Genomic DNA, 12,082 nt, shown 5'->3' on the forward strand with positions numbered 1-12,082 from the left:
GCAGAAGAATTGCCTGAACCCAGGAGGCGGAGGTTGCGGTGAGCTGAGATCGCGCCATTGCCCTCCAGCCTGGGTAACAAGAGCGAAACTCCGTCTCAAAAAAAAAAAAAAAAAAGAGAAAGAGAAGGAAAGACATGCAACTCAGGAAAGCCCCTTTCCCTTTTCTTAGCTCAAACTGTAAGCAAAGAATACAAAACCACATTTGGAATATTGAACAAGTAATGGCTGCTTGTAAGTACTAAAAAAAGAAACCATCGAAATATTCAAATACAGTTCAATTTATATTAAAAATCCATTCAGGCCGGGCACGGTGGCTCAAGCCTGTAATCCCAGCACTTTGGGAGGCCGAGGTGGGTGGATCACGAGGTCAAGAGATCGAGACCATCCTGATCAACATGGTGAAACCCCGTCTCTACTAAAAATACAAAAAATTAGCTGGGCATGGTGGCGCGTGCCTGTGATCCCAGCTACTCAGGAGGCTGAGGCAGGAGAATTGCCTGAACCCAGGAGGCGGAGGTTGCGGTGAGCCGAGATCGCGCCATTGCACTCCAGCCTGGGTAACAAGAGCGAAACTCCGTCTCAAAAAAAAAAAAAAAAAAAAAAAATCCATTCAAAGATGACTGAAAGGATCCTTTCGTAGTTCACAAGCATGTTTGGGTGTTCACATGCACGTGTAATATGTGCCTCTCTTAAACTTTGTTATGATGCTGACACATTATCGAGCTGATGTGAAAATTAAAAATAGGTGGACGCAGTGGCTCACACCTGTAATCCTAGAACTTTGGAAGGCTAAGACGGGCAGATCACTTGAGGTCAGGAGTTCCAGACCAGCCTGGCCAACATGGCGAAACCTCGTCTCTACTAAAAATACAAAGTTAGCTGGGCATGGTGGCGCACGCCTGTAATCCCAGCTACTTAGGAGGCTGAGGCAGGGGAATCACTTGCATCCGGGAGGTGGAGGTTGCAGTGAGCCGAGATCGCGCCATTGTACTCCAGCCTGGGCAACAAGAGCGAAACTGTCCAAAAGAAAAAAAAAAAAAAAAACAGGTTCTGATGCTTCAAACAAATAACATTAATGGGTAATATCTTTGGGTAACTTCCTCCTGAGAGGGCCCTCCAGCTTAAAGGTTAGTTTTAAGACTATATTGAGTAAACAGGCTAGCCAGATAAATTACTCACGTTCCTTTATATTTGCGCCTTAATCTCTCTGGTCCTGCAAACAGACTGGCCACTTTCAGCCAAGAAATATAGAAAAAACCTTTAGGCCTTCTAAAAGAGTTTAAGACTATATTCTGTAACTTTCTCTAATATCTTTCCTTTAATATTTTTGCCACCACCTTGAGTGAATTCTTATACCCCATCTCTACCAAAAAACAAAAAAATTAGTTGGGTATGGTGGCACGTGCCTGTAATCCCAGCTACTTGTGAGGCTGAGACAGGAGAATTGCTTGAACCCAGGAGTTGGATGGTGCAGTGAGCCAAGAAGATCACACCACTGCACTCCAGCCTGGGTGACAGAGTGAGACTCCTTCTCAAAATATATATACATATATATATTGGCCAGGCACAGTGGATCATGCCTGTAATCCCAGCCCTTTGGGAGGCCAAGATGGGCAAATCACGAGGCCAGGAGTTCAAATCCAGCCTGATGAAGATGGTGAAACCCTGTCTCTACTAAAAATATAAAAACTAGCTGGCACAGTGACAGGTGCCTATAATCCCAGCTACTCAGGAGGCCGAGCCAGGAGAATCGCTTGAACCAGGGCAGCAGAGGTTGCAGTGAGCCGAGATCACGCCACTGTACTCCAGCCTGGGCAACAAAGTGAGACTCTGTCTCAAAAAATTAACTGGGCATGGTGCAAGCACCTGTGGTCCCAGCTACTTGGGAAGCTGAGGTGGGAGGGACCACCTGAGTCCAGGAGGTTGAGGCTACAGCGAGTCATGACTGCACCACTGCACTCTAGCCTGGGCAACAGAGCTAGATCTTGACTACAAGAATTAAAACAAAAATTAAAAGTGAATAAATAAATAACTGATGAGTCAGGCCAGGTGTCATGCCTCATGACTGTAATTCTGGGAGGCCAAAATGAATGGGAGAATCATTAGAGCCCAGAAGTTTAAGACCAAATAGAACAACATAGCAAGACCCCGTGTCTCTACAAAGAAAAGTCTGATTTTAATTAGCTGGCCGGACGTGGCGACTCACACCCAGTACTCCCAGCACTTTGCAAGGCCAAGGTAAGAGAATTACTTGAGCCCAAATTCTGCTGTGTTTTTTTGTTTTTTGTTTGGAGACAGGATCTCACTCTTACCCAGGCTGGAGCACACTGGTGCCATCTCCGCTCATTGCAGCCTCAACTTCCTCAGCTTCAGCAATCCTCTCACCTCAGCCTCCTGAACAGCTGGTACTACAGGAGCACGCAACCATGCCTGGCTAATTTTTGTACTTTTTGTTAGACACAGGGTTTTGCCATGTTGTCCAGGCTGGTCTCGAACTCCTGGGTTCAAGTGATCTGCCTCCCAAAGTGCTAGCATTAGAGGCGTGAGCCACTGCACTCAGCCAACAAATTTTTTTTTCAGAAAACTGAAGGCTAGGTGCAGTGGCTCACACCTGTAATCCCAGCTCTTTGGGAGGCTGAGGCGAGCGGATCACAAGGTCAGCAGATTGAGACCATCCTGGCTAACACGGTGAAACCCCATCTCTTACTAAAAATACAAAAATTAGCCTGTGTGGTGGTGTGTGCCTGTAGTCGCAGCTACTTGGGAGGCTGAGGCAAGAGAATTGCTTGAACCTGGGAGGGGGAGGTTGCAGTGAGCCGAGATCATCCCACTGCACTTCAGCCTGGGCGACAGAGCGAGACTCCATCTCAAAAAAAAAAAAAAAAAAAAAAAAATTCCACAACAACAAAAAAACACCTGCAATGGCTGGGCATGGTGGTTCTTGCCTGCAATCCCAGCCAACATGGGAAGATCTCTTGAGTCCAAGAGGTCAAGACCAGCCTGGGCAACACAGTGTGACTCTGTCTCTATAAACAATAACCAAAAAAAAAACAAAAAACAAAAAAAAAAAAACCCACATATTCCTAAATAGAAAGATTTGATGTCATTTTTGTGGAAAGAAATGGCCAGGGGCAGACCTGTGTTACTTATAGCTAAATGATTACAAGCTTGCTTTGCTTTTTACACACTGAGATTTGTGTCACAGATCATATCCAAACTATGGTGCAGTAAAATAAAAGCAGAGATCCAGCAGTAACAGGAAGCCTACCGTGAAGAGCATCTGAAAGCGCCCTGTAACCACGGAACACTCGTTGCAGAGCAGAAAAAATTGCTTTGGTCCAACAACTCCTCCCAACATAGAGTTTGTGCGAGGATCTCCTAAAGGGAGCTTATGCAAAACACTCTGGCAAGTAATGCAACCTCTGCTCACAAGACTTGGGAAGGTGTTTGAAGATGGGAGCTGGTAAGGCTGGAAGGCCTTACAGGGTAAATATCACTGGAACGCCACAGACTTGGCCTATGATGCTCGGGAGATAAAAGCCCCTTGATGCACTGTGTGTGGTCAGACCTTATGGCTGACCTCTCTTGCCAAAACACCTGGATAGACAATGGGTGGTAAAACCTCAGTGTCTTTAGTTAGCATTTCTTAGGAAAACCATGTTTGCTATTGAATGCTGGAGATACATGTTCTTCCTCAGGTTATCATCCTCCTCAACCCCCCTCCCCACAGCCTGCAAGATTAACAAGATAAAGCACCCAATAAAAGCTCATGAAGCCCAGAGCTGGGTCCGCCAGAGTGCTGGACCCTGGACCCATGCTGTATTCTTGTGTCTCTGTCTTTATTTTTCTCACTCCCTCATCACTGCTGGGACACGGGGCACCCACGTACAGGTTTGGGCTCGTTACCAACATCTGGCGCTCAACGTGGATTCCCTGTGCTCCTGAGGAAGGGACGCCTGAGTGTGGTCATTTGCAGGAAGCAGTTCATCCAGGGACTCCTGGGAACGTGTTTTGGTCAGCCTAGCGGTGAGCTAGTGTGCCCGGAAAATTCTAGGATAACAAAATGGGAAAATCACACAGCAAGCATGGTAATTACCTTTGTCTTATTCGGGAACTTTTTTTTTTTTTTAAGACGGAGTTTCACCATGTTGGTCAGGCCAGTCTTGAACTCCCGACCTCAGGTGATCCGCCCGCCTTGGCCTCCAAAGTGCTTGGATTACAGGCGTGAGCCACCACACCCAGCCCTTATTCGGGAACTTTTAAAGAAAGGCGGTGTAAAGATTGGGATGGAAAATCTCATTATTCTCTTTGAGGCAGTGGATCAGTACTGTCCGTGGTTCCCGGATATTGGAACCCTAGATGCTGGTATATGGGAAGGAGTTTGGTTGGAACTCAAATATGCACGGGATGAAGGAAAATTTATACCGAAGACTGTGTGGAATGATTGGGCCATGGTGAGAGCCGCATTATAACCTTTTGAAAATACTACTCTCATCAGCACTCTCAGTAAAGAGTCAGGAGGCTGAAGGAACTCCTCAGAATAGTGTAAATATCAGTATATAAGACGATAGTGAAGAAGAGTTTGATAGAAAATCTTTCAGGTCAGAAAAACGAGAAACGGAAAGATTAGTTTCAGGAGGGCATCACGAAAATGAGGTAATCTATGCAAATATGTCTAAAATGCCTCACAGTTTGGAGGAACCTCCTTCAGTATTCACTCAGAAACGGACTGAGCCAACAGCACCAAAATGAGATAGTCATGAATGGCCACCTCCTCCCAGTCCTGGCAAGGTAAAAATCCATTCATTAAGTGGCAAACTCAGGAAGTTCGATCTCCGCTGCCAGGACAATTAACAGGATAATGAGTAGAAGTCGCAACACCTGTAGTTTATAGTGGTGTGCAGCAAATGCCACCACAGACAAAGTGCTGTAAAATTCTAAAAATATTAAATTAAAATAAATTTTAAAAGTAAAAAATAGGCCTGGCGCGGTGGCTCACGCCTGTAATCCTAGCACTTTGGGAGGCCGAGGTGGGTGGATCACCTGAGGTCAGGAGTTCAAGACCAGCCTGGCCATCACGGTGAAACCCCATCTTTAAAGAAAAAAAAAAAAAAAGTAAAAAATAAATAAATTGTCTCCTAGGCCGGGCGCGGTGGCTCACGCCTGTAATCCCAGCACTTTGGGAGGCCGAGGCGGGTGGATCACGAGGTCAAGAGATCGAGACCATCCTGGTCAACATGGTGAAACCCCGTCTCTACTAAAACTACAAAAAATTAGCTGGGCATGGTGGCGCGTGCCTGTAGTCCCAGCTACTCAGGAGGCTGAGGCAGGAGAATTGCCTGAACCCGGGAGGCAGAGGTTGCGGTGAGCCAAGATCGCGCCATTGCACCCCTGCCTGGGTAAAAAAGGCGAAACCCCGGCCCCAAAAAAAAAAAAAAAAAAAAATTGTCTCCTGCTACCTCAGTTAGTGCAACAGTAGATCTGTGTTGCATTCGGCCTATAACAGTTCTCCCAGGGGACACACCACAAAATTTATCTATAGGAGTGTGCGGGCCTCTACCAGAAAATACGGTAGGACTTGTGTCAAATTGCAGGGAGTGCAGATTCAGATAGGAATTGTTCATCCAGATCTAAAGGGAGAAATTCAATTGATAGTGACTTCCAGTGCACCCTGGAAAGCAGAACCAGGAGACAGAATTGCTTCTACCTTATGTAAAAGTAGGAATCAGTGATGCAGTAAGAAAGAAGAAAATTGGTAATTCTCAAGAAAAAGCAGTGCACTGGGCAAGCAAACTTACGGATAATCGGCCAGTTTGTAATATTACAATTCAAGAAAAAACTTTTAAGGGTCTGGTAGATACTGGAGTGATGTTTCTATAATAAGCTCTAGTCAATGGCCCGAGCACTGGCCAAAACAAAAGTAGTTGGGGTTGAAAACCCCAGAAGCTCACCAGAGCTGTATAATTTTGCATTGCGTGGGACCTGAAGGTCAGCAATGCACTTTTCAACCCATGGTTACTGATGTTCCCATTAATTTATGGGGGAGAAACATTTTACAATAGTGGGGGGCTGAAATCTCTTTTCCACCAAACAACAGCAAGCAAAGTCAAAAGATTATGTCTCAAACGGGATATTGGCCTGGAAAAGGATTAGGAAAAAATGAAAATGGAACCACTCAACCTATAGAAGCTGCTATAAAATTAGACAGAGCAGGGATTGGCTACAATTTTTAATCGCGGATATTGATGAGCCTCCAGAACCCATTGCTTTAACATGGAAAACAGAAAAACCACGGGGCCACTTCCAAAGCATAAATTGGAGGCTTATCATGAATTAGCACAAGAGCACCTGGAAAGAGGGCATATAAAACCTTCATTTTCTCCCTAGAATTCCCCGGTGTTTCTAATTCAAAAAAAAAATCTGGGGGATGGAGAATGCTGACTGACCTGAGAGCAGTAAATGCAGTAATTCAATCCATGGGAGCATTACAGCCAGGTATGCCTTCATCAGCGGTGATCCCAAAGGAATAGCCTTTGATAATCATAGATTTAAAAGACCGTTTCTTTACAATTCCTCTGGCAAAGCAGGATTGCTTTCACAATACCTGCAGTAAACAACCAAAAGCCAGCTAGGAGTTATCAATGGAAGGTTTTGCCTCGGGGAATGTTAAATAGTCCTACAATGTGTCAGACTTTTGTGGGAAATGATGCGAGCACTTTCCTCAATGCTTTATCATTCACTATGTTGATGATATATCATGTGCTGCAGAAACTAGAGAAGAGTTGGTTTTATGTTATAATTGCCTAAAAGAATGTGTGCAAAAAGCAGGGCTGATTATAGCTCCTGATAAAATTCAAACCTCAACACCAGTAAAATATTTGGGAATGCAAGTTGAAGAGAGGCAAATACGCCTTCACAAGGTAGAAATTAGAAAGGACAAACTTAAAACATTAAATGATTTCTAAAAGTTGTTAGGAGACATTAATTGGATAAGGCCACCTCTCAGTATTCCTACGTACTTATGTCTAATCTATCTGCAATTTTAAGAGGTGATCCAAATTTAAATAGTAAAAGAGTGTTAACAAAAGAAGCAGCTGAGAAGTTAAAAATGATTGAAGAAAAAATACAGCAAGCCCAGGTAGAGTTAACACTGACAGTTACAGCTCATTGTATTCTCAACACCTCATTCTCCAACAGGAGTCATTGTTCAAGATGAAAGTTTAGTAGAATGAGTCTTCTTTTTTTTTTTTTTTTTTTTTTTTTTTTTTTTTGAGACGGAGTTTCACTCTGGTTACCCAGGCTGGAGTGCAATGGCGCGATCTCGGCTCACCGCAACCTCCGCCTCCCGGGTTCAGGCAATTCTCCTGCCTCAGCCTCCTGAGTAGCTGGGATTACAGGCACACACCACCATGCCCAGCTAATTTTTTGTATTTTTAGTAGAGACGGGGTTTCACCAAGTTGACCAGGATGGTCTCGATCTCTTGACCTCGTGATCCACCCGCCTCAGCCTCCCAAAGTGCTGGGATTACAGGCTTGAGCCACCGCGCCCGGCAGAATGAGTCTTCTTACCTCACAATACAAGTAAAACTTAACTGCTGTGTACTTGGATCAAATAGCTAATGTCATTAGTCAAGGCAGAACAAGGATTGTTTCATTGTCTGGAATATGAACCTGACAATATAATTGTTCCTTTAACTAAAAAACAAGTTTGACAAGCTGACATCAATTCGGTCAACTGGCAATTAAGCTTGGCAGATTTCGTGTGCGAACTTGATAATCATTATCCTAAAACAAAAGTTTTTCAGTTCCTAAAGCTTCCACCATGGGTTTTACCTAAAATTACCCAAGATCAGCCAATAGAGGGCGCTGTGACTTTTACTGATGCACCTAAGCATGGAAAAGCAGCTTACACAGGTCCTTTACACAGAGTCATCCAAACAAATTTTCAGTCAGCACAGAGAGCAGAGTTACAAGCAGTTATCTCGGTCCTTACAGATATACAGCAACCAGTTAACATAGTTTCAGACTCAGCTCATGTAGTACATTCTACAAAAAATGTAGAAACTGCATTGTTAAAATACATTCAGGATGATCAATTAAGACAGCTATTTGAATCACTTCAAAAAGCAGAAGCAGAGAAGCTCCATTTTATTATATCATACATATTCGAACACATACTTGTTTACCTGGACCTTTAGCTCAAGCAAACGAACAGGCAGATTTACTGGTTTCTCCAGTTTTTACAGAAGCCAAAAAATTTTATGTATTAACTACAAATGCGGCAGGTTTAAAAAATATATTTCCTTTAACTTGGAGACAGTTGAAACAAATTGCCCAACATTGCCCTCAATGTCAAGTTCTTCAACTGCGCACTCAAGAGGCAGTGGTAAATCATAGAGGATTACACCCAAATTCAATTTGGCAAACGGATGTTACTCATGTTCCTTCATTTGGAAAATTATCTTATGTTCATGTTACTGTGGCTACTCTCTCATTTCATTTGGGCAACTTGCCAAACAGGAGAAAGCACTGCACATGTTAAAAAAAACACCTGTTTTCTTGCTTTGCGATTATGAGAATTCCACAAAAAATTAAAACTGATAATGGGCTAGGATACTGCAGTAAGCCACTAAAGCAGTTCCTCAAACAATGGAACATAATTCATACAACAGGAATCCCCTGTAACTCCCAGGGACAAGCAATAGTAGAAACGGCAAACAGAACCTTAAAAACTCAACTGGCAAAACCAAAAACTGGGGTCAACAATAAGGAGTATTTTACTCCTCAAGCACTGGCATTAATCACTTTAAATTTTTTGAATGTTTCCAAGGGTCCACGGCTGCCAAAAAACATTTTGTTGGACACAAAATTAATCCCAAGGAAGGAAAGACAATATGGTGGAAAGATTCCACCACCAATCAGTGGAACTTGGGAAAGGTTGTAAACTAGGGAAGAGGCTATGCTTGTATTTTACCAGGAGAAAACCAGCCTCACATTTGGGTACCTACCAGGCAGCCAAAGCTTTACAATGAACCCCTACAATGAACCCCTCCAAACTACAGAGCAAGAAGAGAAAGAACAGGCCCAGGAGTGGTGTGGCGCAAGATAGCCAAGCTGAGTGTCTCAGGGACAAAGGCAACACAGAAAGCCAACCTGCTGGCATGGGGTCAAATGAAGAGGCTGGTACAGATGGCAACAGCAAGCCTGAGGGAGACTCGCATGGAGGTGACACCAGGTAATCTTATTCTGGCAGCAGTCATGGTTGTGACTGCTGGGGTAATAACCTTGTTTCAGCAGAAGAGAACTATACATATTGGGCCATTTCCACCTTTGATTACACCTATTACTTGGATGGATTCACCTACAGAGGTGTACATATGAAGCAGGGACAGCCGGGAGCAAGGCAACATAGTTATCTAACTGCCAAGCTCCCCTAACAAAGAGAAGCTCTGCCTCTATATAGGCTTACAACTCTAGATATTACATATGAAAGGGTCTTGGTTTTACAGCCTTAGAAATTACACGTGAAAGAGCCTTGGGTTTACATTTCTGAGGCCTTGGCCTTAGAAATTACATGTGAAAGGATCTTGGTCCATGGAGTGGGGGTTCCAAAGCAATGCCTTCTGGAAAGATTCCCCCACACCATACCTGCTATAGGAAGGCAATTAAGGAGGTGCCAGTCTTGAAATGCAGTGTGGAAGTCAAGGGGGAGGTGATCTTAGATGCTTAGGTCTCCTTCCTCACATAAATGATAGCATTTGGATGCCTGGTCTTACTAATAACCGGTGCCCTGCTCAACCAGAGGAGAAAGGAATGTTAATGAACGTCTCTCTTGGATATCGTTTTCCCCCTATCTGTCTCAGGAAAGCTCCAGGGTGTTTAACCCTAAAGCCTCAAAGCTGGTTGATATACATCCCAAGGGATAACAGAACTGGTCCTCCTTATCCTACAGTCAGTGGAATATCCTTTAGACCAAATACCCTGTATAAGATGCAACCCTATGGACGTTACACAACTTTTGAGTACACTAATCAATATAAGCCAAAAGAAAAACACTGCCCAAAAACCAATCCAGAATGGTCTCCTCAATTAGAAATTCTTACTTGGAAAGACTGTGTAGCTGACAGGGCAGTCATACTTCAAGATAATGCATATGGGACGATTATTGACTGGGCTCCTAAAGGTAAATTAAGAAAAAAACTGTATGAGACAGGTATCTTGTGTAGATGCACCAATATTGTTAGAAATAACGGAAAATGTAACAACTAGAAATAACCTACTAAAAGAATAGAATCTCCTTTTCCCACTAAATGTAAAGATAAAGGAACAGCCCCACCCAAACCAAAGTTCATTAAACCCATTTTAGGTCCAGAGCACCCGGAGCCTGTGGAATTGGCTATGGCAACAGCTCATGTGAGTGTGGAAAGGAAAAGGATCGACTGGCACAAAAAACCAAACAGAACTATTCCGTTTCAAAGTTGTGTTAAGCCACCTGTATGTTGGTATTAGGAAATGTAAGCATTAGACCTGATACTCAAACCCTTACCTGTGAAAACTGTAAATTGTTGACCTGCATGATTCAACATTTAATCTTGAAAATAGTACAGGTATTGATCGACCTACCACCTATGCAACTTACGACCATTCGACTTTACGACCACAATCGCTAGCCACGACTGCTCTGCGTCTGGCAGCGCAAACGTTGCCCATCTGGGCATACGACAGTGCGGACCAGCTTCCGGCAGCACTACCATCTCCATGTGCACCATTTCAACTGTACATATAGCCTACTCAACTTACGACCAAGTCGTGTTACGACCGGTCCGTGGTCCCGACCGTGGTCGTAAGTCGAGCACTAGCTGTATTCTACTAGTCAGAGCCAGAGAAGGAGTGTGGATTCCAGCAAACCTTAACTGATCATGGGAAGCCTCTCCTTCAGTACATATTATCAGAGGTACCAAAAGGAGTGTTAGATCAATCAAAATGATTCATATTTATACTAATTGCTATTACAGGAATTATAGCCGTGACAGCTTACTGCTGCAGCTACAGGAGTAGCTCCGCACACCTCAGTTCAAACTGCTCACTATGTGGATCTTTGGCAGAAAAATTCTTCTAGGCTTTGGAATTCTCAAACAAGACTGGATCAAAAATTGGCAAATCAAATTAATGATCCCCGACAGACTGTAATTTGGATGGGAGATCGAATAATGAGCTGAGAACACAGATTACAGTTGAATTGTGACTGGAACACATCTGATTATTGTATTACCTCCCATACTTATAATTCTAATGAACATCATTGGGAAAAAGTAAGGAGACACTAGGGAATGAGGACAGTTTAACACTGGACATTCCCAAATTAAAGGAACAGATTTTTCAGGCCTCACAGATTCATTTAAATGTTTTACCTGCAGCTGATATATTGGAATGAGCTACAGATGAACTTTCCGGCCTCAATCCTATCAAGTGGGTTAAAACTCTTGGAGGGGCTGGGCACGGTGGCTCACGCCTATAATCCTAGCACTTTGGGAGGCCGAGGCGGGAGGATCACGAGGTCAAGAGATCGAGACCATCCTGGTCAACAAGGTGAAACCTCGTCTCTACTAAAAATACAAAAATTAGCTGGGCACGATGGTGCGTGCCTGTAGTCCCAGCTACTCGGGAGGCTGAGGCAGGAGAATTGCTTGAACCCAGGAGGCGGAGGTTGCGGTGAGCCGAGATCGTGCCATTGCACTCCAGTCTGGGCAACAACAGCGAAACTCCGTCTCAAAAAAAAAAAAACAAAAAACTCTTGGAGGATCCACAATTGCTAATTTTGTTTTAGCAGGTGTCTGTTTATTCTGTCTGGTTTTAGTCTACAGATGCAGGAGAAAATTTCAGAGAGACAACCGAATGATCGCTCTCGCCCTCTTAGCTAAAAAGGGAGGAGATGTGCCGGGCGCGGTGGCTCAAGCCTGTAATCCCAGCACTTTGGGAGGCCGAGGCGGGTGGATCACGAGGTCAAGAGATCGAGACCATCCCGGTCAACATGGTGAAACCCCGTCTCTACTAAAAACACAAAAAAATTAGCTGGGCATGG

General features: G+C 44.0%; 1 protein-coding gene and 1 non-coding gene across 2 annotated transcripts in view; one reads left to right on the plus strand and one right to left on the minus strand.

Moving 5' to 3' along the window:
* The window catches only part of SLC3A2 (solute carrier family 3 member 2), a 38,996-nt gene that overhangs the window by 14,629 nt on the left and 12,285 nt on the right, over positions 1–12,082 (minus strand). The gene's annotated exons all lie outside the window — the stretch shown is intronic.
* LOC116555229 lies at positions 629–729 on the plus strand. Its single transcript, XR_004270432.1, has one exon. It is a non-coding gene; the product is annotated as a small nucleolar RNA U13 (small nucleolar RNA).

The sequence above is a fragment of the Sapajus apella genome, unplaced genomic scaffold (genome assembly GCF_009761245.1).
Source record: "Sapajus apella isolate SASKATOON/1434 unplaced genomic scaffold, GSC_monkey_1.0 scaffold14, whole genome shotgun sequence".
NCBI lineage: Eukaryota > Metazoa > Chordata > Mammalia > Primates > Cebidae > Sapajus > Sapajus apella.